Source organism: Artemia franciscana, chromosome 8 (assembly GCF_032884065.1).
Source record: "Artemia franciscana chromosome 8, ASM3288406v1, whole genome shotgun sequence".
In the NCBI taxonomy this organism is placed as follows: Eukaryota; Metazoa; Arthropoda; class Branchiopoda; order Anostraca; family Artemiidae; genus Artemia; species Artemia franciscana.
Genome location: NC_088870.1, coordinates 4,426,524 through 4,451,985, shown reverse-complemented (window position 1 = coordinate 4,451,985; position 25,462 = coordinate 4,426,524). Strand labels below are relative to the sequence as shown.

Sequence of the window (25,462 nt, the reverse complement as noted above, 5' to 3'; positions counted from 1 at the left end):
GGTGTAAAAACTTATCATGCTACAACGATGATGACAATAACAAATTTATGTTTCCAATCAATCTCTGAACTTACCATAATAAATTTATAATGGATATTGTGACGCTAACAATAGCTAATTTTATGCTCCTATCATACCACATTCAAAAGGGATCTTCCTCGTAGGAATGAAAATGAACAATGAACAACCTTATGGACATAGTCTAAACCATTTCATGATCATTACCACTAAAGTAATTTTAAAAGTCATCACAAATCTAATTATGATTATAACACCAATTTTATGTCTAAGTCCCTCTTCAAACTTACAGAGATCAAAACAATCTGAGCCTAAGAAGCAGTAGCGAACAATCGTCACATGGTTAACCAGTAACTTACCACCGTCACTACGGAAAATAATATCAGACATGCTACAACGATGATGACAATGACAATTTTATGTTTCCAATCAATCTCTGAACTTACCTTATTCAAAAATGATCTCCACCGCAAAGACGAAAGGAAGTCAAGAATGAATGAGATTATCCCATCCATATTTTCTCTTCTTTACAGCCCTTCGATAGTCAAATAAAAGATTCCATCAGCTGAATGGCTCCGTGTTAATGTCTTTCATCGATTGTCGCTTAACGAGAAACCTAGAAAAAAAAATAGGGATTAAGGCTTTCGTCTCTGCTTTATTTGAATGTTTTTCTTATAGTAATTAAGGAAAAGACAACTGGAACGACTTCGTTCTTAGAGACATGTTGGAACAATTATTTTGGAGGGGTTCATTAAGCATGAAGAAATTATAGCATTTCTTAAAAATCCTAGAAAAATGTCTGTTTTGGGAGAAATAGGAAAGCTTCACTAAGGATAATGTAGGATTTTATTTCTGAATAATGGCTATCACAAACCTGGCTGAAAAATGGGCCAAATTCATATTCTGGAGTGAAAAATCACACAAACAAAACAATCAAACACAAAGGTCCAGAAAAAAAATATCAAAATGTCAAAAAGATGGTAAAAAAAAGTAAAAAACGTTTAAATTAGCGCTATTAAAAGGGAATAAGCCAAATAAAAACACAGAGACAATTTAGTATTTTGATTTAACCCTGCAAAACACACCATGGTTTATAAAAAAAAAACTATAAGAAGAAAGCTTAGAATTTGCAAAATAAACATATAACAATTATAAAGTGACTAAAGAGGGGGGGGGCTCATTTATTTACCATTTCAACAATGTAAGGGACGGAAATTATTCCTTATCTTTCACTGGAACATTTATTGGGAAAAGGGTTTTTCGTTGAAGCAGAACAAGAGGAGCGAGGTTGAAGAAGGAAGTTGAAGTAAAGGGGATTTTTTCCAGGGGTTATGGTGGTTTTTCACGTTATGTGAGTTTTTTTTTTTCAGTTGTAGTCATTTTGTGCCTGCGTGGCGTTCACTTTTTTCAGATCTATCTTGCCTGTTTGTGAATCTTCGTTTGTTTTTTGGTGAATGGAGTATTCATTTTTGACGTCCCCTTTCAATTTCCTCTTGTAATTTAATTTTTGTATACGTCTGTTTTTTTTTCTCAAATCTCTTTACTTTCGTTTTACCATTTTATCTCAGTGCACTAGAATTTCTTTTTTGCAAAAGTAGCCTTCATTATTGGTCATCACCTTGTCCGTTTCTCCTTTAGAATTTTCCTTTTCTGAATATATTTTTACTTTTCTTCCTTTACCCCATATATGGCACCTACCAACACCCATTTTCAAATCAAACTTCTTTTTGTTCATGTTTTTTTCATTTTTATTCATCTTTATCTGAGTCATGCTTCTTTTTTTTATCAAATCCACATTTCCTTTTTGCCTACTGATTTTCGTCTTGTGTGTTCCCATACTTTCATTTGCTCAGGTGGCGTTCATTTTTGAACATCCCCTGTCACCATTTTCTTTTGATTTCCTTTTTGGGCATCTCTCCTTTGATTTGTTTTTCTGTTTTACATTTGTAGCACTTGCTTTCTGAACTTTACCCGTAAGAAACATGTACCTATTTGTGATGTTGTTTTTTAAACAGTTCTGTTGGCCTATAAAATTATACTTATCTATACGTATATATATATATATATATATATATATATATATATATATATATATATATATATATATATATATACATATATATATATATATATATATATATATATATATATATATATATATATATATATATATATACGACCAGATACGGTGAATTTTTACACCGTATATTACCACAAAATTACAGACTGGGACATCGGGACACAAATGACGACCGGGACACCGGGACATAGGGAATATAAATGACGACCGGGACACTCAAAGAGAAAGCGACCGGGACAAACAAGGAATGTTCGATTAGCAATCACCATCAACAAAGCACCGGGACAGAAATGACGACCGGGACACAGGGAATATAAATGACGACCAGGACACTCAAAGAGAAATTACAGACTGGGACAACGGAACACAAATGACGACCGGGACAAAAATGACGACCGGGACACCGGGACACCGGGACACAGGGAATATAAATGACTACCGCGACACTCAAAGAGAAATTTCAGACGGGGACACCGGGACACAAATGACGACCAGGACACAGGGAAACAACAACAACGGGGACGCCTGGGGGCACAGGGGGATATATAAATGACGACGGGGACACAGGGAATGTTCGATTAGCAATCACCATCAACAAAGCTCAAGGGCAATCATTAGAATACTGAGGTATAGATCTGAATACAGATTGTTTTTCCCATGGACAATTATATGTTGCATGTTCGAGAGTCGGTAAACCTGACAGCTAGTATATATATATATATATATATATATATATATATATATATATATATATATATATATATATATATATATATATATATATATATATATATATAAATATATATATATATATACATATATATATGTATATATATATATATATATATATATATATATATATATATATATATATATATATATATATATATATATATATATATATTGATCTGGAGGTTAAAATCCTAAGATGTAAGGGACGCTCCGTAGGAGTCGTAGGACGGAGCACTGTGAATCCTCCCATATGGGATTCATGAATGTTACAAAAATGCTTTCTGGTCAAATTATATGTTCAATCGTATATTTGATACTAGAGCCATCCAAATAATTTTAACGCAAGAGCTGGAGTCACCCAGAGTCTCCAAAAATGCATATTTTAATCTATTAATGATAATAAACAATAAGTAAAGAGCAACACCAATCAATAGCGACTAAACACTTCTAATTCATAAAAAAAAGATCTAATTTTTACACCTTGTATGATTTCAAACTAAGATTGATCCGGGCAAAGTGATGAATTTGGGTCAAAGTAATAAATTCCATTTTGTCAAGGTACTCTCTTGATTGTTTTGGAACCCGTCGCCAACTATCTTTTTTAGTTTGGAAAACCTTAACATGTAGTCTAAGTTAACAAAAACTGTAACACTTGAAAAGTAGATTTCATAACAATATGTAAAAAAATTTACTGTCTATACCAAGTCTGAACATGATTCCAATATAATAAATTTTGAAGTTGTCGCTGGAAAAAAGATTAGAAAATATATGTGTAATTACACAAAAAGGAAATTATCTCCCAAAAAGAGTATGATTTTGATGTAATCTACACCATTAAGTTCAGCACTGTTTTTAACAACCTTATCAGAAATTAGTTGTATAACTTAATTGAGTATTCTTAATAGCTTCAATAATACCTATGCAGAGGGTAGGGGCCTTAAAAAATAATCCTTCACTGCCTCGTGCTGAAATATCTTCTGGTGAGAGTCTCTATAAGCAATCAAGATGCACTTTTCAAACACAGACGTAAGACGTGACAGTTCTTTCCTTTACGTAATCTGATGTTTGAAAGTGGACTTCCAAAGAAAAATAAACTTTCAAGTTTAAATTCAAAGAGAACATAAACAAGGGCGAGGGACAGTATAGAATCTGAACAGGTGCAATTTCAATATAAATTCAAGAAATTAGATAAAAATTTGTTTAGATTATGACTGGAATGTATGCACAAAAGCACCGAGTTTGTATAAAGCAGTAATAAAAAAGTTCTACTTGGCAATGAATTCCTTATTGAATTCAAAGAAAGTTTTGTATCAAACAATTTGTGGTAACGAACTGTATTAAGGAGCGACCTGGCTCAATAGTAACCAAAACTCTAAAAAACGGAATTTTGATACCAATAGATATTTATAAGTTTCATCAAGTTCAGTCATATCCATCAGAAGTTACGAGCCAGCGAAAATTTGCCTTATTTTCAAAAAAAGAGAAACACCGCCTAAGACTTATATAATAAAATCACTCCATCAAATTCAGCGTATCAGGTTCGTATCTCTTTTTATGTGATTGGAGGGCAACTAGGCTCCCCATGCTTTTTTCCGAAAGTCACCGGATCAAAATTTTGAAATAGCCATTATGTTCGCATAGTCGAAAAATCTAATAACTACATTTTTAAGGACGACTTAATCCCCCGGAGCCCCGGGGGAAGGGCTGTAAAATATGACTTTTGAGGGTGTTACGCGGGAGGATCTCTCCATGCAGGAATTTATCATGGAGGAAGAGAATTTCTATGAAGGAGGTGCTGGATTTTCCAGCATTATTTAAAAAACAATGAGAAATTAAATAAAAAAAGTTTTAAAGTTTTTAAAGTTTTTAAAAAGTTTAAAAAGTTTTTTCAACAGAAAGTAAGGTGCAACATTAAAACTTAAAACAAACGGAAATTATTACGTATACGAGGAGGTTCATCCCCACCTAAATACCTCATTCTTTACGCTGAAGTATTTTTAGTAATTTCAAAGGAGCTATATATCCTAATTAAATGGCCTTTGTAATCCAGGGTCATTATTAAAGAACAGAAACACAATTCAAACTTTAGCGTAAAGAGCGAGGTATTGCCGAGGGGGCGAATCCCCTCATAAACATAATAAAACTATACGAGCATAGAAATTCGATACGTAAGTTAATTCGTAAGTAACGCATATTAATTACTAATAAAAACGTTCGTAAATAAAGTTAAAAGTTCAAAGGGCCTTTTTAAGTAGCCAAAAAATTGGAGGGCAACTAAGCCCTCTCCCCACCCTTTTATCTCAAAATCGTCCGATTAAAACTTTGAGAAAGCCATTTAGCCGAAAAAAAAGTACAATTGATATGCAAATCGTGTTTTAATTATTAATGTACGGTGAGCCAAATTCAAAACTTGCATTAATTCAAAAATGTTCAGAAATTAAATAAAAAAAGACAAGTTTTCTTCGCTTAAAGTAAGGAGCGACATTAAAACTTAAAACGAACAAAAATTATTCATATGTGAATTATTCATATATTCATATATAAAACAATAAAAAACTTTAGCGTAAAGAGCGGGGCGTTGTGGAAGGGACAGCCCCTTTCATGTACGAGATAATTTCTGTTTGTTTTAAGTTTTAATGACGCTCCTTACTTTCAATTAAAAAAAGCTTGTTTTTTTTATTTAATTCATATAAAGCAAAGAGCGACGAATCAGAACTTCACAAGCAATATTAAGATTTTAGTGTAAAGAGTGCGGTACTGATACCTTTTAAAACAATAAAAAACTATAGCACAAAGAGCGGGGCGTTGAGGAAGGGACAGCCCCTTTCATGTACGAAATAATTTATGTTTGTTTTAAGTTTTAATGTCGCTCCTTACTTTTAATTGAAAAAAACTTGTTTTTTTTATTTAATTTATATAAAGCAAAGAGCGACGAATCAGAACTTCACAAGCAATATTAAGATTTTAGTGTTAAGAGTGTGGTACTGAGAGGAAAGGCATTTTTCAGATTATTCAGAATAATCACTGTTCGTTTTAAGATTTAATATCGTTCATAACTTTAAATTGAAATATATTATTAAAAGAATAGATTAATGTCTCATAGAAACAATTCAGAATTAACGTCTTTCACACTAGATACTTAATTTTCTACTCTAAGCAGTTAATCTACGGTATGCTAAGTATACCTTTTCATACTTAGACAATTTTTTTCACATTTTATTGGCTTGTCCTCAACGCCTCGCTCTTTACGCTAAGATAATTTTTTTAAAAGTAGGTTTGTGAGAAGGAGTCAAACTTTAGCGTAAAAAGCGGGGCGCTGAGTGGGGGACAAACCCTTTCATATACGGATTAATTTCTGTTCGTTCTAACTTTTAATGTCGCTCCTTACATGCAGTTAAAAAAATTGTTTTTTTATTTAATCTAAGCTAAACAAGTCCCAACAACATTAGGCAAACATAAAAAAATCCCGCAAAACCATATTAGTGAATGACTAAGACCTTCACAATCCTCAAAAGTAAACTATTTAAAAATTAAACAGCGGATTGAATACTTAGATTAAGGGTGAGAGGTTTTCTTGAAAATTTTCCTAATTTATCCTAAGAAATTGTTGATTCCAACCAAGGATACCACTGTTTTGTTACCACACTGACTTTTACACAACGTAGCATAAACTAAAATTGATTTTTATCAGGAGCTCAGATCTACTAGAACTGCTTATGTCACGGGCAAAGTTTGATCCGTAAGATTAATTAACGCAGCGTTAAGTCTTAAGCTATAATATAATAGGATGTGTTTTACGGTGTAATATGAACAACAAGATAAAGTCTTAAGCAGCTTATAAGGGCTTAAGCGAGTTATCTACAGTGGCTGCGGCTGCAGAAGCTGGTTCACTAAAAAATTGGATACAAAAAGGCGGAGTTGTAATATTTAAGTTGTAATATTGCTGAATACAGAATTTGTTTTTATTTAATTGCTATGTAGCATAAGGTTGATCAATGCTAGGAGCTCACTATATAAAAAAGGAAGTAATAGAGTTTTTTGAACTCAAGTGTTGTTACTGTCGATCATAACCAACCTCCGTGAATCCTCTCTGTAAGCCAATTGACATAGCTTCTAGATAATTGACTTGCCGAACAAACCAAACAAACTTGAGACTGTCTTAGTATTGAAAGCTTTTCTTACCTTTAAATGTGTATGTAGTTATCCTGTTTCCCATCATACAAAGAAAAACAGATGGGGTATATAAAAGAAAATGAAAGAAAAGATATAGATTAATTCAAATCAAACCACTCAATCAAACGTTATCACAAGTTGCCACAGTAAGGGTACGTCATATTTACTGCATAGGAGTTAAGGAGGTCAGTCGTAATTGGGACTTTATCACGGCCTAACATATTCTCAATCCCAATTCTCTATGACGTTTTTCAGGTCGCTCATCGAGGTCCCCCTCTTATTATTAAATAGGAGTGGCCTAATTATTGGTCGTTTCCCCACTGGGAAATTCACAAGTATACTTCGAATTCTGCTGATGGAGTGACAAGAAGCCAAATTGATCAGGATCAGCCCCTTGATCAGGAAGCAATGTAGACCATGTTTGGAGGACGGGTGTTCCTTTCGTGGTGCTGATTTGTTCTCTGATCACCAAATAGTGATCTCCTGTTTCAAGCTGAAGCTAAAGAACATTGTGAAGTACAAAAGAACTATTAGAACATTTGATGTGCAGAAGCTAAGGGACAATGACTTTCGACAAAACTGTTGTCTATTCCTCTCCAATAAGTTTTCTAGCCTTGTTTGCGAGAAGAGGACAGTATCTGCTGGTGAAATATGGACCAAGATCGTGGAAAATGTGCAAAGTGTGGATGAAGAGACTCTTGGTTTTGCTAAAAAGAAAAGGGAACAGTGGATAAATGATTCTTCTTGGAAATTTCTGTCGGTGAGGAAAGAGGTGAAAATTCAACTAGACTCCTGTGACCTCAGTGCCTCTTCTGAATATAAGGACCATCTAAGGAATAAGTACAGAGAAGCCCACAAGGCTGTAAAACGGTCAACTAGAGCAAATAGACGTCTGTTCTTCGAGGCCAAAGCTGCCGAAGTCTAAGCTGCTCCTAGTAAAGGTGATAGCAGGAGATATCACATAACAAAAGGGATCACAGGAGATTTCAGAAAGCCTGCTACTGTGATTGAGAGTAAATCGGGACGACTGCTAAAATGCAAAGAATAAATAGATAATAGATGGAAAGAGTATTCCCACGAAATATTTAGCTTTGCCCCTCCTGCAGATCTTACAGACGCCCAGATGGTCCACCCCTTTTTTAATTAGACATGAGTACAGAGCCAATTAGTTCACATGAAGTAAAGACAGTACTACGTAAACTAAAGAATTGAAAAGCAGCTGGCATCGATGGTATACATCCTGAACTATTGAAATATGGTACTGGTGTTCCAGCTGAGCCGCTTCATCAAGTGTTATTGCAGATATGGGATAGTGAGGATATTCCCACAGATTGGAAGAAAAGGGATATAGTGAAACTATTTAAGAAGGGTAGAACTATTGATTGCAACACCTGGCGAGGTGATGCAATCCCTACCGTCTGCAAGAAGCAAAGTCCTCTGCCAAGTACTATTGAATCGCATCCAAAAAAAAATGTTAACGCCATAATCATCCAACTAAGTAGGTCATGTGGTGACTTGATCTATAGTCTTAGAATACTTAATGAAGATTCACCGTGAAAGTATTGCGCTACAATGGCTTCCCTGATAAAATTGTCAGAATAATGATGGCGTTATATAATGAAGAAATGTGTGCTATTTGAACTGATGATGGGGGCTTGACAGAGTGGTTCAAAGTCAACTCAGGCGTTCGACATGGGTTGCATTCTGCCCCCAGTACTGTTTACAATGCTCATTGATTTATCCTGCGGAGGTGCAACTTCCTAGGTGGCATCCAGTTGAATCAAAATCGCACTTTGTTTGATGCAGACTTCGCAGACGATATAACGCTCCTTTCTCACTTAAGAGAGAGCTTCAGCACTACATAAATGGATCCTCGAAAGTAGGTGAACGAATAGGTTTGGTAATAAGCACGCAAAAGACGAAACTCATCTGCAATATTGTGAATAAACTATCTACTGAGCCACTGACAGTTAAAGCAAAGGAAATTGAAGAGGAAGAGATGTTTAGATATCCAGGGATTCTAGTGAGCATCGATGGAAGCCCCGAGTATGAAGTTTCCAGCGTATAGCATGCGCAGGAAGCGCCTTTGATAAGTTAAGAAACGTTTGGAGAAGTGCCAATTTCTCTTTGAAGCTGAAACTGAGGCTGTTCAAGAGTAATTCCTGTCAGTAACAATAAATGTTTCTGAAAGGTGGGTGCTGACATGAAAGACATAGTAAATAATGATAAAATCTTGTTAAAATTTTAATATTTGGGGGGGATGTCATGAAGCCCTTTGCTTTCTCTATGGTGTCTAATTAAATTATAATTTACCTTTTTATAGTTTATCTGGTCTAGCGGTACTTATCTGTTAGCCAGTACACACTCAAGAATTAGGATCTATAAAATTAGACAATAACCGGTTTATTGCTATTTGTATACGGAGGCAATTAGCTTCGGCTCAGTGAAAAACTACATTGTAGCTATATTTCAATAAATATTTAGTTGGTATTTTAGTTAGGTTAGGCTACATTTTGCATGCAGCCACGCTATATTCGACTCCTATTCCCTCCTAATGTGCAAATATATAGCCCAAATTATCTATATCCTATCTATCTTCCAAGTGTCTCGGTTGTTTCAACCCCGTACCTGTAGATCCAAATTCTCAAGTGCGTACTGGCTAACAGATAAGTACTGGTCTAGCTATGTCAACACACTTTTATTACGAAAAGCATATGAAGTATGCCATTCATACAACATCCAAGTTTTATGACATCAATTTCAATTGATGTCATAAACTTATTTAACTAATTATAAAATTTAAGCTGTTCTATTTTTTTATTCGATCATGTGACAGACAGCTATTGGCATTTTTAAAAATCATTAAAAAGTGTAATCCCAACTGCACTTTAAGATCTAACAAGCTTTGGCTAGTATATACAAAATTAATTGGCAAAGATTGTGCCACATTGGCTGACGTTTTAATTTGCCATTATTGTTTTTCCTTTAAATAACTCCTAAGGACGTGAATAAATTGAACAACCTTTTTGACCTATGTAACTAAATCAAGCTGTAGCTGTTTTTATATCTCTTTTTGGCGAGGCAAACATATTCATTATCAAATATTATTGCATAATTTTCCCGACATAAGTATAAACCAAAATACTTAGACAAATTTTAAAATCCATCTCTGTTTCACACATTAATGTGGCACCATTTCTGCCAATTAATTTTGGATGTACTAGCTAAAGCTTGTTAGATCTTCAAGTGCAGTTGGGATTACACTTTTTAATGTTTTTCAAAAAATGCCACAAGATCGCCGAATGCCACAAGGTCTGTCACAAGATCGAACAAAAACTTAAAAGCTTAAATTTTATAATTATTTAAATAAGTTTATACATCAATTGAAATTGATACCACAAAACTTGTATGGGGTATGAATGCCATTTTTTATATGATTTTCGTGATAAAAGTGATTTGACATAGCTAGACCGGTAATTATCTATTAGCCAGTACGCACTTGAGAATTTGGATCTACAGGTACGGGGTTGAAACAACTGAGACGCTTGGAATATAGATAGGATATATATAATTTGGGCTATATATTTGCACATTGAGAGGGGGTAGAGGTCGAGTATAGCATGGCTGCATGCAAGATGTAGCCTAACATAACCAAAATACCAACTAAATATTTATTGAAATATAGCTACAATATAGTTTTCCACTGAGCCGAAGCTAGTTGTCTCCGTATACAAACAGCAAAAAACTGGTTGTTGTATGATTTTATAGAACCTAATTCTCGAGTGTGTACTCACTAACACATAGGTACCGCTTGACCAAATAAATTATAAAAAGGTAAATTATAATTTAATTAGGCGCCATAGAGCAAGGCAAAGGGCTTCATGACATCCCTCCCCTAAAATATTAAGATTTTAATAAGTTTTATCATGATTTAATGAATCTGTCATCTAACCCACCTGTTTTAAACAATTTACAGCCCCCCCCCTCCCAAGGGCGTTTCTTTCAAAATTAAACATTGAATTTTTATCTGATTTTTACATAACTGGGCATCAACACCTTCTCAGATCTAAAAATGGATGGGTGACAAGCAGTTTACCAAGATGTTACAATACTATTCGATGTACCTCATAAGGCCAATTACTTGATAATTAGCCAACTATTTACCCATATGACAATTATATAATTGCCTTCAATACTAGTAATTGGCGAATGGCACATAACTCGCACATAATATTGTTGGCGCCATGAATCTTACTTTGAAGAAAGAAACTAATAATGACATACCCATATCCATACTCAATAAATGTTTACTAAATAAATATTCAGTTTAAAAAAACTGAAGGTTTATTCAGTGAACTTATCTATACTGGATAAACTGAATACTGAATATACGGCTGAACTATTCAAGCTAGAAACATGAAACATTGGAAAATAATTCTGAAATCAGTGGCATTTCTGCAAACTATAAAAACGACTGTACTGGAAGATAAAATTAAGATCAAATGACTTGTCTTCAAATGACGTCGTGCAATGGCTGATCACCACTAAATTGAGGCAAGGGCCTGTTCACAAAACTCAAATCCCACAGTTATAGTTCTTTCACACTAAGCCGTAGGGCCTTTCACATAAATTAAGGCTTTACGTTATGTTATTCTACCTAATGGGGCAGATTTTGACTGTACCGTAACCAGTGTTAAGTAGAATAAGTAAACCCTTTCTACTTTCCACTTTCTCCTTTTCTGTTTAGAAATGTAAATTATGCAAAAATAAATTTGAAGAAATTAAGACGGTTTTTTTTTATGCCGAAGAAAGCAAAAATTGGACGCAAACTGGACGCAAAAATTAATATTTCAGGATGACAACCGCCTCTCTTCTTCTGAACTATCCGAGAAATTAGAAGAAAATGTCAAAAATGCGGACGAGACAACTTGCGTATAACCAAACAATAGGGAAAGCCAAGAGAAAAAACGAATAAACCAAAATGTGAGGAAGTGAAATCCAAAAACCAGACAACATGGACTAAAACAGCAGAACTTTATTTCTTGAATTTGTTTTTGCCATGGCAGCAGGCTTATGTGATCTACAAAATTACCTTCAATAAAGCGGTGTAAAAATTGGATTTCTGGATGAGAAGTTGCTATATTTTGAAAATAGATTAACAAACTTTTCCAAGAAAGCCTTTCACACTTGATCAGAGCTTGAATCTTTATCTCTATTCCGTTTCTTTTAATTTTTGAATAGTTTACTGGTAAAAAAAGAAAATTTCAAATGGGAATAAGTCCATTTATTAGGCATTGAAAACAGATACAAAAGTCTGGATATATTGAAATAAACGTTCCAATAAGGATAGGTTCATTTATTAGACAGCAGAAACAATAAAAGTTCAAATGGGGGATAAGTCCAATTGTTAAGCAGTGACAATTTCCAGACTTTTGTATCTGTTTTTACTGTCTATTAAATGGGCTTATCCCCATTTGAACGTTGGCTGATAATAATGTTGATGATTTTAGACGATGAATATGGTTGTTTTATGGATTTTCACTTCAGCCTATTCCGAAAGGACGTGTTTATGTATGAAAGGTAATATTTAACGTAACATAACTCAACTACTCAGCAGAGAAAACTACGCACGCGGTAAGAAAGCGGAATTACTGATTATATTTAGTAACACACATAAAGGAATCAATACTACAATGTAGAAAACATTATACAAGAGCTAAGAGCTCATATGGCACTTGTGACGAGGCGAGAAGAGCTAAGAGCCAAGAAATCATATGGTATGAGCTCTAACAAAATTCTATGAATCAATAAATTGATTTAAAAAGGAAAATAAGAGGCTTAATGCCGGTCAAGATTTAAAATAGGAGCTCTGAGTCACAAAGTCCTTCTAGATATCAAAATTCATTAAGATCCGATCACCCACTCGTAAGTTATAAATCCCCAATTTTTTCTAATTTTTCCTCTCCCTTTTGCCCCCCAGATGGTCGAATCTGGAAAAACGACTTTATCAAGTCAAATTGTGCAGCTCCCTGACACGCCTACCAATTTTCATCGCCCTAGCACGTCCAGAAGCACCGAACTCGCCAAATCACTGAACCCCTCCCACCAACTCCCCCAAAGAGAGCGAATCCAGTATGATTCTGTCAATCACGTATCAAGGACATTTGTTTATTCTATCCACCAAGCTTCATCCCGACTCCTCCACTCCAAGTGTTTTTCCAAGATTTCCCCCTTCAACTCACCCCCAATGTCAAAAGATCTGGTCGGGATTTGAAATAAGAGCTCTGAGACATGAATTCCTTCTAAAAATCAAATTTCATTACGATCCAATCATCTATTCGTAAGATAAAAATACCCCAATTTTCATGCTTTCCAAGAATTCCGGTTTCCCCCTCCAACTCCCCCGAATGTCACAGGATCTGGTCGGAATTTGAAATTACAACTTTAAAGCACAAGATCCTTCTAAATATCAAATTTCATTAAGATCTGGTCATCCTTTCGTAAGTTACAAATACCTCAATTTTCAAAATTACCCCCCCCCCAATTCCACCAAAGAGAGCAGATCCGGTCCAGTTATGTCAGTCACGTATCTTAGACAGGTTTCTATTCTTCCCATCCAGTTTCATCCTGATCTCACCGCTTTAAGTATTTTCTAAGATTTCCGGTCCCCCCAACTGCCCCCCCCCCCAATTACGCTTGATCCGGTTGAGATTTAAAATAAGATATCTGAGTTACGAGGTCCTTCTAAATATGAAGTTTCATTAAGATCCGATCACTCCTTCGTAAGTTAAAAATACGTCATTTTTTCTTATTTTTCAGAATTACCCCTCCCCCCAATTGAGCGGATCCGTTCCAATTATGTAAATCACGTATACAAGACTTCTGCTTATTTTTCCAACCAAGTTTCATCCCAATCCCTCCAATCTAAGCGTTTTCCATCATTTTAGGTTTCCCCACCCCAAACTTCCCCCAATGCCACCAGATCCGGTCAGGATTTAAAATAAGAGCTTTGAGACACGATATCCTTCTAAATATTAAATTTCATGGAGATCCAATCACCCGTTCGTAAGTTAAAAATACCTCATTTTTTCTAATTTTTCAGAATTAACCCCCCCCCCCAACTACCCCAAAGAGAGCGGATCCGTTCTGGTTATGTCAATCATGTATCTAGGACTCATGTTTTTTTCCCACCAAGTCTCATCCCGATCCCTCCACTCTAAGTGTTTTCCAAGTTTTAGGTCTCCCTCTCCCAACTCCCCCCCCCCAATTTCACCAGATCCGGTCGGGTTTAAAATAAGAGCTCTGAGCCACGATATCCTTCTAAATATCAAATTTCATTGAGATCCGATCACCCGTTCGTAAGTTAAAAATACCTCATTTTTTTAATTTTTCAGAAATACACCGCCCCCCCCCCAACTACCCCAAAGAGAGCAGATCCGTTCCGTTTATGTCAATCATCTATCTAGGACTTGTGTTTATTTTTTCCACCATGTTTCGTCCCGATCCCTCCACTCTAAGTGTTTTTCAAGTTTTAGGTTTCCCCCTCCCAACTCCCCGCCCCCGTCACCAGATCCGGTCGGGATTTAAAATAAGAGCTCTAAGACACGATATCCTTCTAAACATCAAATTTTATTGAGATACGATCACCCGTTCGTAAGTTGAAAAAACCTCATTTTTTCTATTTTTTAAGAATTACTCCCCCCCCCCAACTACCCCAAAGAGAGCGAATCAGTTCCGATTATGTCAATGATGTATCTGGGACTTGCGCTTATTTTTCCCATCAACTTTCATCCCGATCCCTCCACTCTAAGTGTTTTCCAAGATTTTAGGTTCCCCCCCTCCAACTCCCCCCAATATCATCAGATCCGGTCGGGATTTAAAATAAGAGCTCTGAGACACAATATCATTCCAAACATAAAATTTCATTCAGGTCCAATCACCCGCTCATAAGTTAAAAATACTTCATTTTTTCTATTTTTTCCGAATTAACCGGCCCCCCACTCCCCCCCCCCCAGATGGTCAAATCGGGAAAGCAACTATTTCTAATTTAATCTGGTCCGGTCCCTGATACGCTTGCCAAATTTCATCGTCCTAGCTTACCTGTAAGTGCCTAAAGTAGCAAAACCGGGACCGACAGACAGACAGACCGACAGAATTGGCGATTGCTATATGTCACTTGGTTAATACCAAGTGTCATAATTACAATGCTACAAAGTTTCTTACAATTTAAAATGCCTTTTTTCCCATTACTCCATGTTTACATTTTTTTTTTATGTATTTGGGTCATAGATAAATAAACAAAAAAATGTCTTGGTTTTTTTCTATCTATCAATTTATTTATTTAAAAAACATAAACAGTTACTTAGCTTTCACTAAAAAGCATAGCTTGTGTGAGCCGAAATTCAAAACAAAACCTAGAAAAAAAACATTAAAAAGCAAACAAAAAAGGGGACTGAGCAAGTAAATAGGCTACCAGAAAAGATAAAATAAAAATGGCAATGTTAAAAACAAAAGTGAACAAACACAATTAATAAATCATAGAGACACTAAATAAAAACGAATTTGAAAATTAATATGCTAGACAGGGTTCCTGTGGCAAGACATTATGTCAATAAGTTTTGTCTCAGTTTTTGTGCCTGATTTTCGATTTATCAACAGAAGTGATTATTCCCCCGTCCTTTGTATCTGAAAATGAAAGAGGCAGTCAACGCCAGAATTTTGAATAATGGAAAACTATTGATCCAAGAAAATCACATAAAATCTAACTAAACTATATCTCATTCCATTGTTTAACTGTATTATATTTTCTGGATATTCATCAGTGTCCAAAATGACTTTTAATTACAAAAAGTTAAACTTTTAAATTTGTACCAACTTTTGATGATTGCACCCAAAAATTATTTTCACTCGTCAAAAAATAAAATAAATAAATTTATTTCTCGTCAAGAAATAAAAACGAATAGCGCAAATAATTTTCTGTGCCTGATTTTCGATTTATCATTGGAAGTGACTATTCCCCCATCCTTTATATCTGAAAATGGAAGAGGCATTCAGTGCCACTTTCAACAATGGAAAACTATTGATCCAAGAAATCTAATCAAAACTATTTCTCATTCCATTGTTTAACTGTATTGTACCTTCTGGGTATTCATCAGTGTCCTAAATGACTATTAATTGCAGAAGATAAAACTTGAAATTTGTGCGAACTTCACAAAACAACTTTATTAGTTTTTTTTTCAGAAAATAAAATCATTAGGATATTTGACGTCTGGTTGACTTCACTCATATGAAATATATTTTACAAGTTAATTAAGGCCCTAAAGGAATTATCCCAAAGTTGTAACCTATCGAGATCATGTATTCACACCGGGACACGAACAATTATCTTATTACGAACAATCTTATTAAATGACCAATAATCACAGAGCGAAGCACTCGATTTAATGCTGTCAAACGGGGATGTCTTTCCCTAAAAGCTCGGAATCAATTGATCTGCCAAAAAACAAATTGCCTCTTGAAACTGCTCTTACATCCTCCTACTTATGCTCAATGCTTACAAACTCCGAGAATTTCTAATTTCAATCAGCCGACAAATTTTGAATAGTATTAAAAGACCTGGGAGTGGGAAATAAACTTTCCCAAAGTTGCAACCTATCTAGATCGTCTTTCAACACAGAATATGATCGCATGTCAATTAGCAAAACATTATAGTGCCATTTTCGAGAAAAGATTTATGCATCTTCGAGTTTATATTTTAACATCACAATTAATTTTGGACATTCAAAATTTTGTGGCATGCAATTTTTAGTTTTTAGTTTAGATCGACTACAGGCGCACCAATCGGGGAATGGGAAGGGAAATTACCCCCTAGATTTGAAAAAAATTCCTTCATTAACAAACCGAATAAAAACTGAAAATCCACCCTAGGTTTTGGATAACTTCTTTTATGAATTTTCATTAAAAAAAAAAAAAAAAATCAAATCAAGAAGATCTTACCCTCCTCTGCATTTTTGTACATTGGTGCCACTGATTTATCCTAAAATCTGAACATAGTCTTTTTTTTCTCTATTGAACCTAAAATGAGTAGGCTAAATAAATAGCTAAGAATTTGAAAGAGCAAATTTCAACTGGGTATAAAAACAAGAGCTAAGAGCTCATATGGCACTTGTGACGAGGTCGGAAGAACCAAGAGCTCATATAGTATGAGCTCTAGCAAAATTTTAAGAATCAATAGATTGCTTTAAAAAGAAAATCAGAGGCTTAATGCCGGTCAGGATTGAAAATAAGAGCTCTGAGTCACGAGGTGACCTTCTAAATATCAAAATTCATGAAGATCCGATCACCCACTCGCAAGTTACAAATACCTCAATTTTCTAATTTTTCCTCTCCCTTCAGCCCCCCAGATGTTCGAATCGGGGAAAACGACTTTATCAGGTCAATTTGTACAGCTTCGTGACACGCCTGCCAATTTTCATCGTCCTAGCACGTCCAGAAGCATCAAACTCGCCAAAGCAGTAAACCCCACCATCTAACTCCCCCAAAGAGAGCGGATACAGTCCAGTTACGTCAGTCACGTATCTACGACATTTATAAGCATTTTCCAAGATTTCTGGTTTCCCCCTCCAACTCCCTTAATGTCAACAGATCTGGTCGAGATTTGATACAAGAGCTCTGACACACGAGTTCCTTCTAAATATCAGATTTCATTAAGATCCGGTCACCCGTTCTTAAGTTAAAAATACCTCAATTTTTCTAATTTTTCCAAATTAACAACCCTCAGCTCCCCGAAAGGGAACAGATCCGTACCAATTATGTCAATCTCGTATCTATAACTTCTGCTTATTCTTCCCATCAAGTTTCATCCCGATATCTCCACTCTAAGCGTTTTCCAAGATTTTCGGTTTCTAAGATTTCTGTTTCCCCCCTCCAACCCTCTATGTCCCTAGATCCGATTTGAATTGAAAATGGAGCATCTGAGACATAAGATTCTTCTATATATCAAGTTTCATTGAGATCTGATCACCCATTCGTAAGATACCTCGATTTTTACGTTTTCCAAGAATTCCGGCTTCCCCCTCCAACTCCCCCCAATGTCACCGGATCTGGTCGGGATTTAAAGTGAGAGTTTTAAAGCACAAGATTCTTCTAGATATCAAATTTCATCAAGATCTGATCACCCGTTCGTAAGTTACAAATACCCCATTTGTTCTAATTGTTCCGAATTACTCCCCCCCAACTCCACCAGAGAGAGCGGATCCGATCCGATTATGTCAATCACCTATCTTGGACTTGTGCTTATTCTTTCTACGAAGTTTCATCCTGATCTCTCCGCTTTAAGCGTTAAGCGTCCTGGCCGAGTGGGTTGGTGCGCTGGATTCGGGATCCCTTGTCTGAGAGGACGTGGGTTCGAATCCCAGTGTACCCAATTCTTCAGTTTGGGACGGGGGTCAGTGGCGTGACTCTGTAAGCTTACCCAGAGTCGACCCAGCTCTAAATGGGCACCTGGAGAAATCTGGGGAAGGTAAATAGGAAGGGTGTGCGAAAGCACAGGATGGCTGGCCCCCAACCCCCCATTGCACTTCCTGGCTGAAGGGCCAAGAAACGGAGATCAGCACCGCCGGTACGGACTGTAAAGTCTAATGCCGTATCCTTTACCTTTACCTTACCCCTAATGACACTGGATCCGGTCGGGAAAAAAAAGAGATCTGAGTTTCGAAGTCCTTCTAAATATGAAATTTTATAAATTTCAAGTAAAAAAATGAAATGAAATGAAATTTCAAGTAAAAAATATCTCATTTTTTTCTATTTTTTAGAATTAAACCCCCCCCAGATCATACCGATCCCTCCACTCTAAGCATTTTCCAAGATTTTAGGTTCCGCCCCTCTTTCCCAACTTCCCCTTCACCAAATAAAGTCAAGATTTAATATGAGAGCTCTAAGACATGATATCCTTCCAAAAAATTAAATTTCATTAAGATCCGATCACTCCTTCGTAAGTTAAAAATACCTCATTTTTCTAACTTTTCAGAATTAACCTCTCCCCCACTCCCCAAAGAGAGCGGATCCGTCCCGGTCATGTCAATCACATATCTGAGACTTTTGCATATTTTTCCCACCAAGTTTCATCGCAATCCCTCCACTCTATGCGTTTTCCAAGATTTTAGGTTCTCCTCCTCAATTCCTCCGAATGTCACCGGATCCAGTCGGGATTCAAAATAAGAGCTCTGAGACACGATATCCTTCCAAACTTCAAATTTCATTAAGATCCGATCACTCCTTCGTAAGTTAGAAATACCTCATTTTTCTAATTTGTTCAGAATTAACCCCCCCCCAACTCCCCAAAGAGAGCGGATCTGTTCCGGCTACGTGGATCACGTATCTAGGACTTGTGCTTATTTTTCTCACCGAGTTTCATCCCGATCCCTTCACTCCAAGTGTTTTCCAAAATTTTAGGTTCCCCCCTCGATTCCCCCCAATGTCACCAGATCCAGTCGGGATTAAAATAAGAGCTCTGAGACACGATACCCTTCCAAACTTCAAATTTCATTAAGATCGGATCACTCCTTCGTAAGTTGAAAATATCTCATTTTTTCTAATTGTTCAGACTTAACCGCCCCCCAACTCCCCCAAACAGAGCAGATCGGTTCCGGTTATGTCAATAATGTATCTAGGACTTCTGCTTATTTTTCCCACCAAGTTTCATCGCGATCCCTCCACTCTATGCGTTTTCCAAGATGTTAGGTTCCCCCCTCCAACTCCCCCCGATGTCACCGGATCTGGTCGGGATTTAAAATAAAAGCTCTGAGACACGATATCCTTCTGGACATCAAATTTCATTCAAATCCCATCACCCGTTCGTATGTTAAAAATACTTCATTTTTTCTATTTTCTCCGAATTAACCGGCCCCCAAATTCAAGTTCCTATCTACAAAAATGTGGAATTTTGTATTTTTTGCCAGAATCTTGTTCAGAAGCCATAGTCACTACAAAAACATTTTCTATGAAGAAAATAGTTTTTAAGCTAGTTTCAGCTCACAAGGAATAGCCTTCCTAATCCTAGATAACTTCGAAGACCACACTGCCTTTCCATGACGAAAGTAAAACAGTTCAAAATAGGGATGATACCTTTTTATTGACAGTGAAAAGATATAAATTATTTAACTGGATATTTCGAACACATATACAGTGTTCATCATCATCAGCAGTAAAACTCTGCTGATGATGATGAACACTGCTATATGTGTTCGAAATATCCAGTTAAATAATTTATATCTATTCCCTGTCAATAAAAAGGTATCATCCCTGTTTTGAACTGTTTTACTTTCTTCCTAATCCTAGCTAAAACAGGAAAGGGCAGGTATTATTCAGATTTCCTTCTCTTAGATTCAAATTCAATCCTTTTTGCAGATTCAGATATGAAACAATTTACCGAACACTTAAGACAAACCTAAATTCTATCTCACTTTTAACTTTTTTTACTTTAACAAAAGGCTTAAATAAAGGGAAAATATCTAGCATTTTTATTTGAGGAGGATTTGGATTTTATTTGGGAGGGGGGCAAGAAGGGGTCCACATCCGGATAGTCAATGGGCATGGGATACATAGTAGTTTTTTCTCCGTATTATTGGGGGCCACTACCTCCCCCCCAACTATCCCCGGCTTAAATAGAGAAAGGTTATTGTTTGAATTTTTTATTTTAAAGTTAGCTGTGGTGAAATACATACCCAATTTGAACTTTTTATCTTTGACAACCAGGGGTATGATTTTGGTGGATGGGGACACCCCCTCCAATGTTCTAAGACAGCCAGTAAAAATTTGAGTCAGTAAAATAGTAGCACCAAGTGCTAGTATTTTTCAAAAGGACTAATAGCAGCTAACCAAACTGTTGAGAATAATTTTTCAATATTCAAATTCAAATCTACGCTGTATTATAATCTATGGCGGCGTGGCGTCTTTATTATCTCCGCTTGCACGTTAATAACTAATACTATTTTAAATAATAAGAAAGTTTCCTGGTTTCATTTTGAAGAATCAAGAAAAAAAGTCATAAATGTGTCAGATTATCTTGATTGCAATAGGAATTAATGCAAATCTTCATGTTAATTTTCGACTTTTTAAATCTATTATGACGATATTGATGTTGAGAGTTACCAAGGCCACAGTAATATATGAAGGATGTGTTTTCAAAAAAGAGTTATTTTTGTTTTTGTGTTCATAATATGAAAACAAACAACTGTTGTGCCAAGCCATGAAAATTAGCGGGGGAGTGTATTTCTTTAAAATCTAATTGGGGCAGTTTTGATGTTTTTATTACAAATAATTTTATTACAAATCTATTTATTTAAAAATAATTTATTACAAATCTTTTTGTAATGAAAACTGCTTAATATCCGCCGTAACTAAACTGTTCGTAACTAAACAGAGGAGAGGTATGTACCTTCTCTAGAGATAATTGAAAGTACCCTTCCCCTCCCCAACTATTCCTAGAAAAAATTTTCAACAAAAATCCGCTGAAAAAATCCCCTAAACAAAGAAATAATAAAAAAAAAACACCCCCAGCGCATGCCGATGACATAGAAGGACTTGACGTATCATCTAGCCTGCATCTAATATTTGGATATCATGTTTTAATGGCTTAATGGTTTTACCTCAGTTTTCAGAAGTTCCCCATTTGCTAGAATCTGCATGGGCCCCCAAAATTTAGCCTGTCTATCAACATTGGTAAAGTATAAAAAAAACTTTGAAAAAACAACTGTATTAGTTGGATAGCCCCCCCCCCCTCTATAAGAAGAGATACATCAAAGGAATTTCATTTTTATGCTGATTTCAAATACGTACAATTCATCAAGTTTAGTCTTACCAATCAAAAGTTCCGAGCCTGAAAAAATTTGCCTAATTTTTGGAAATAGGGAGAAAACATCCCCTAAAATTCAAGGAATCTTGATGAAAATTACACCGTCAGATTCAGCGTACCAGAACCTTACTGTAAAACTTTGAAGCTCCTATATACAAAAATGTGAAATTTTGCTATTTTTGTCTGAAGACAGATCACAGATTTTGGTTTTATGGAATTTGTCCATTGTTTGCGTATAGTATTTTTTATTAGGAGGTATACAGACATTTATCGCAGGGAGGATTTTTTGCATGGGATGGGTCTCCATTCGGAGATTTTTCTTCGGGGAGGGAAAAATCCGAATGGATGGGGGGGGATTTCCAGGGAACATTTTAAACTGGGAGAATTTGACAGACTTTCTCTACGAAATTGTTTTGAAGTGTTTTACATTCTCCTTGGAGATGTGGAGATGTTCCAGAGGAAATATCTGGGGGCTATTTTCCGCATGTTTTGATTTCCGGAAAAAAAATTATGCGGAAGGTGGTATTTCTGGTGTGATCAAAAACCAACTAGAGATTAAAGTCTTTTCAAAAGAAAGTATGCTAAGGATAATTTTTCAGGCTGAATCGTCCGCAAGAAATTTATAGGGAGGGGAGATTTTGAGCGATGATGGAACTGTCTGGTTGGAACTTGAGGGAATGTGTACTTTATGTTGGAAGAATTTCTCACTGAGGAGCTTCCTGTAAGGGGGGGGATATATTTCATAGAGTGAGCCAGATTTACCTGAATTACTTGAAAAACGAACAGAAAATAAATAAAGGAAAATAATTCACCAAAAGTAAGAACAACATTAAAACTAAAAACGGACAGAAATTATTCCATGTATGAAGGGTTACCCCCTTCTCACAACCTTGTTCTATACGCTAGAGTTTGACTGTTTATCCCGACTTTTTGAAGAACGGCTACTGAAACACTGGGGCCGTTTAATTAGAAAAGGAGGCTTTTTTTAAAGTGCTAACAGCTTTAGCATAATGAGCAAGGTATTGAGGAGGAGGTAACCCTTCATATGCGGAATAGTTTCTGTTCGTTTTTAGTTTTAATGTTGCTCCTTACTCTGAGCTAAGAAAAACTTTTTTTTTAATCTAATATTTACGTGTCAACTAAGATTACGTATCAACTAAGATTTCAACTTACGTATCAACTTACGTGACACGTAAGATCTACGTGTTAACACTTGTCTTTACTCTCAAGGAACCTCAATTTCAAATAAGTTGCCTTTTCAAAAGTTTAATGTAGTCCTCTAGAAGTTAACTGACCAATCAATATTGGTAAGCTATCTAAAATCACCTCTAAAGTGACCACTGCCTCAATATTACTGTCAATAATAACTTGATAGTAAAATATCCTAATATTGGCATCAATCCACAAAAATACAGAGGGAGGATTGTTTTTTTAATGAATGCAAAATGCAATATTAAGCCGATATACCTAAGCCAAGGAATATAAACCTTGTCCACAAGGGCTGAGGGGGCCAGGGAAAAAATTAGTTACGGCGCCCCTCCCGGCACAAATATAAGCAAAAAATTATTCAAAGTGGGTAATTCCCCATCTAAGGCGCCACCCACATTCCATAGTGCCCGGTGCAACCCACCCACCCCTAAGAGACGGCTCTGCTTGTCCACAAGGTAATTTTTAAAATGTAAGAGGTTAGGGTCCCCCTGCTCCCTTCCCATTTACACACTGTTTACCAAGTGACACAATTTTTGATTCTTTAATACTATTTGTTGGTTCAACTATTCTCTGTGCAAATTTTAGCTGTAAAATATTATTAGCAGCATTTCATCTTTAGTAATGCAAAAGGAATTAAGAAACCATTTTTGTGAAAGGGTTTTTCTAAGCTATCCTAACCAAGGTACGCTTGGTTTTGTATCCTAGTCCGTAATAATATAGTTAAGAGTTTCTATTTTTACAAAAATATATTTCCGAATTATTGAAACATTTTAGAATTTTGAGCTTTTTAACATCAAAATTATGTTTGTTGTCTTTGGATCTAGACATAAACCTCCCTTTTAGATACTTCCTTTTGTAAAGTTGGATACACCATATTTCAAGCATAATTAAAAGCTATCTTATCGTCAATATTTCTTAAGCGTTACTAGACTCTAATCCTACGAACAGCTTTTGAATATCTTAGAAAAATTCCTCAGCAAAAAATTACAAAATTTTTCAGAGTGAATTTTGTTGTCAGAAAAAGCACTTCTAAAAAACACACATTCATTCTCCACTAGACTCGTAAAAGTGAACAAAATTCTTTCAACGCAAACGTAAAATTTGATTTCATGAACTTCAGGCTCATTTTGCGTTTACAATTTAGGGAAAAACCTTTTAGTGATATTTGTTTATGAGATTATTAATGACCAAAAAGTATTTATTCTCCAACAATTGCAAAGTTATTTCAGAAGGTAACCAAGGACTTCTGAAAATCAGTTGTACCATCTGACGGAGAGTCAATATCGGCAAATCCACACCAATCCCCCCCAAAGAATAAGCAATTTAGGGGAGAATATAGTAATAAGAACACATTCTATTCAAAATTATGGATAATTAATAGCTTGCACTGGTGCCTCATGGTATCATTCCAGATAACCCCAAACTCCCTTCCCACGACAAAAATGTGTTTCAACAGCACGTACTTACGCTACCCCCCCCCCCCCTCTTACCCCAAGAAACAAATAAAAGGGTACATTTCGTTGGCAAATTGTGTTATTTAGGTATTGTAAGCAATACTGTATCCAGGAGGGGTAAGGGGTTTGACCACCTCCCTACCGGAATGTTTGTCCAACTCGTAAAAACGTAACAAAAGTGAACGTAACAATTTTTGACGCATTTCTAATTTTTTTTTGTAGTTCCCCCCCGCCGAAATAATCCTGGATAAGACCTCATGGTGAGCAGCGTCTTAATGGCCCCCTTTGACCCTGGGGCCCAATGTGGGATAATAATTTATTTTAAACGGTAAAACACTGGCAACGAGAAATTTTCCAAAAAAGGAAATGTGGGTATGTAAAGATTTGAAATTCCTTTTTTTGTAATTTGCTATTTTTTGAAAGCTTATAGTTTCGGTATTCTAAATGGAGCAAATTATTATTGAAGAATAAATCCTTTCTTTCTTAAAAAAAAAAAAAAAAAAAAAAAAAAAAAAAAAAAAAAAAAAAAAAAAAAAAAAAAAAATCTTGACTAGTCTGATACAGAGACAGTTAGTACTTTTTTTTATTTCAGATAGACTGATTTTTCTTGTTTAAGTTTGAATAGACTAATGTTAACTGAAGCATGACTCACGTTTCCTCGTGCCCGATGTTTCAATAAAATTTCATGAAGTCAGAGATTTAAAAACTTTCAGTTTCAAAGCATAAACGTGATCCAAAAATCCTTCTTTCAACAGACTAAAATCCATAAATCGTAGGTAATTACACTTCTTGTATAAATATAATCAAATTTAACGAAAAAGTTTTAATTCTAAGGAAATGGAAAATGCGACTATAAATCTTTAAGACATTTTATTGACTTGTATATTCCGTATGCAGGAGACGCTTGACATTCTTATCAAATTATCTTCCTGGAAAACAGGA

General features: G+C 35.6%; 1 long non-coding RNA gene across 6 annotated transcripts in view; it reads right to left on the bottom strand.

Annotated features, from left to right (window-relative positions):
- Positions 1–25,462, bottom strand: part of LOC136029892 (uncharacterized) — a 268,714-nt gene that overhangs the window by 194,253 nt on the left and 48,999 nt on the right. For 5 of the 6 annotated variants that reach the window (XR_010618137.1, XR_010618136.1, XR_010618135.1 and 2 more), the window contains exon 3: positions 465–634. This is a non-coding gene — a long non-coding RNA (uncharacterized LOC136029892). Of the gene's footprint in view, positions 1–464; positions 635–16,999; positions 17,078–25,462 lie in introns of all 6 variants that reach the window. The other variant, XR_010618134.1, reaches the window with a different exon arrangement.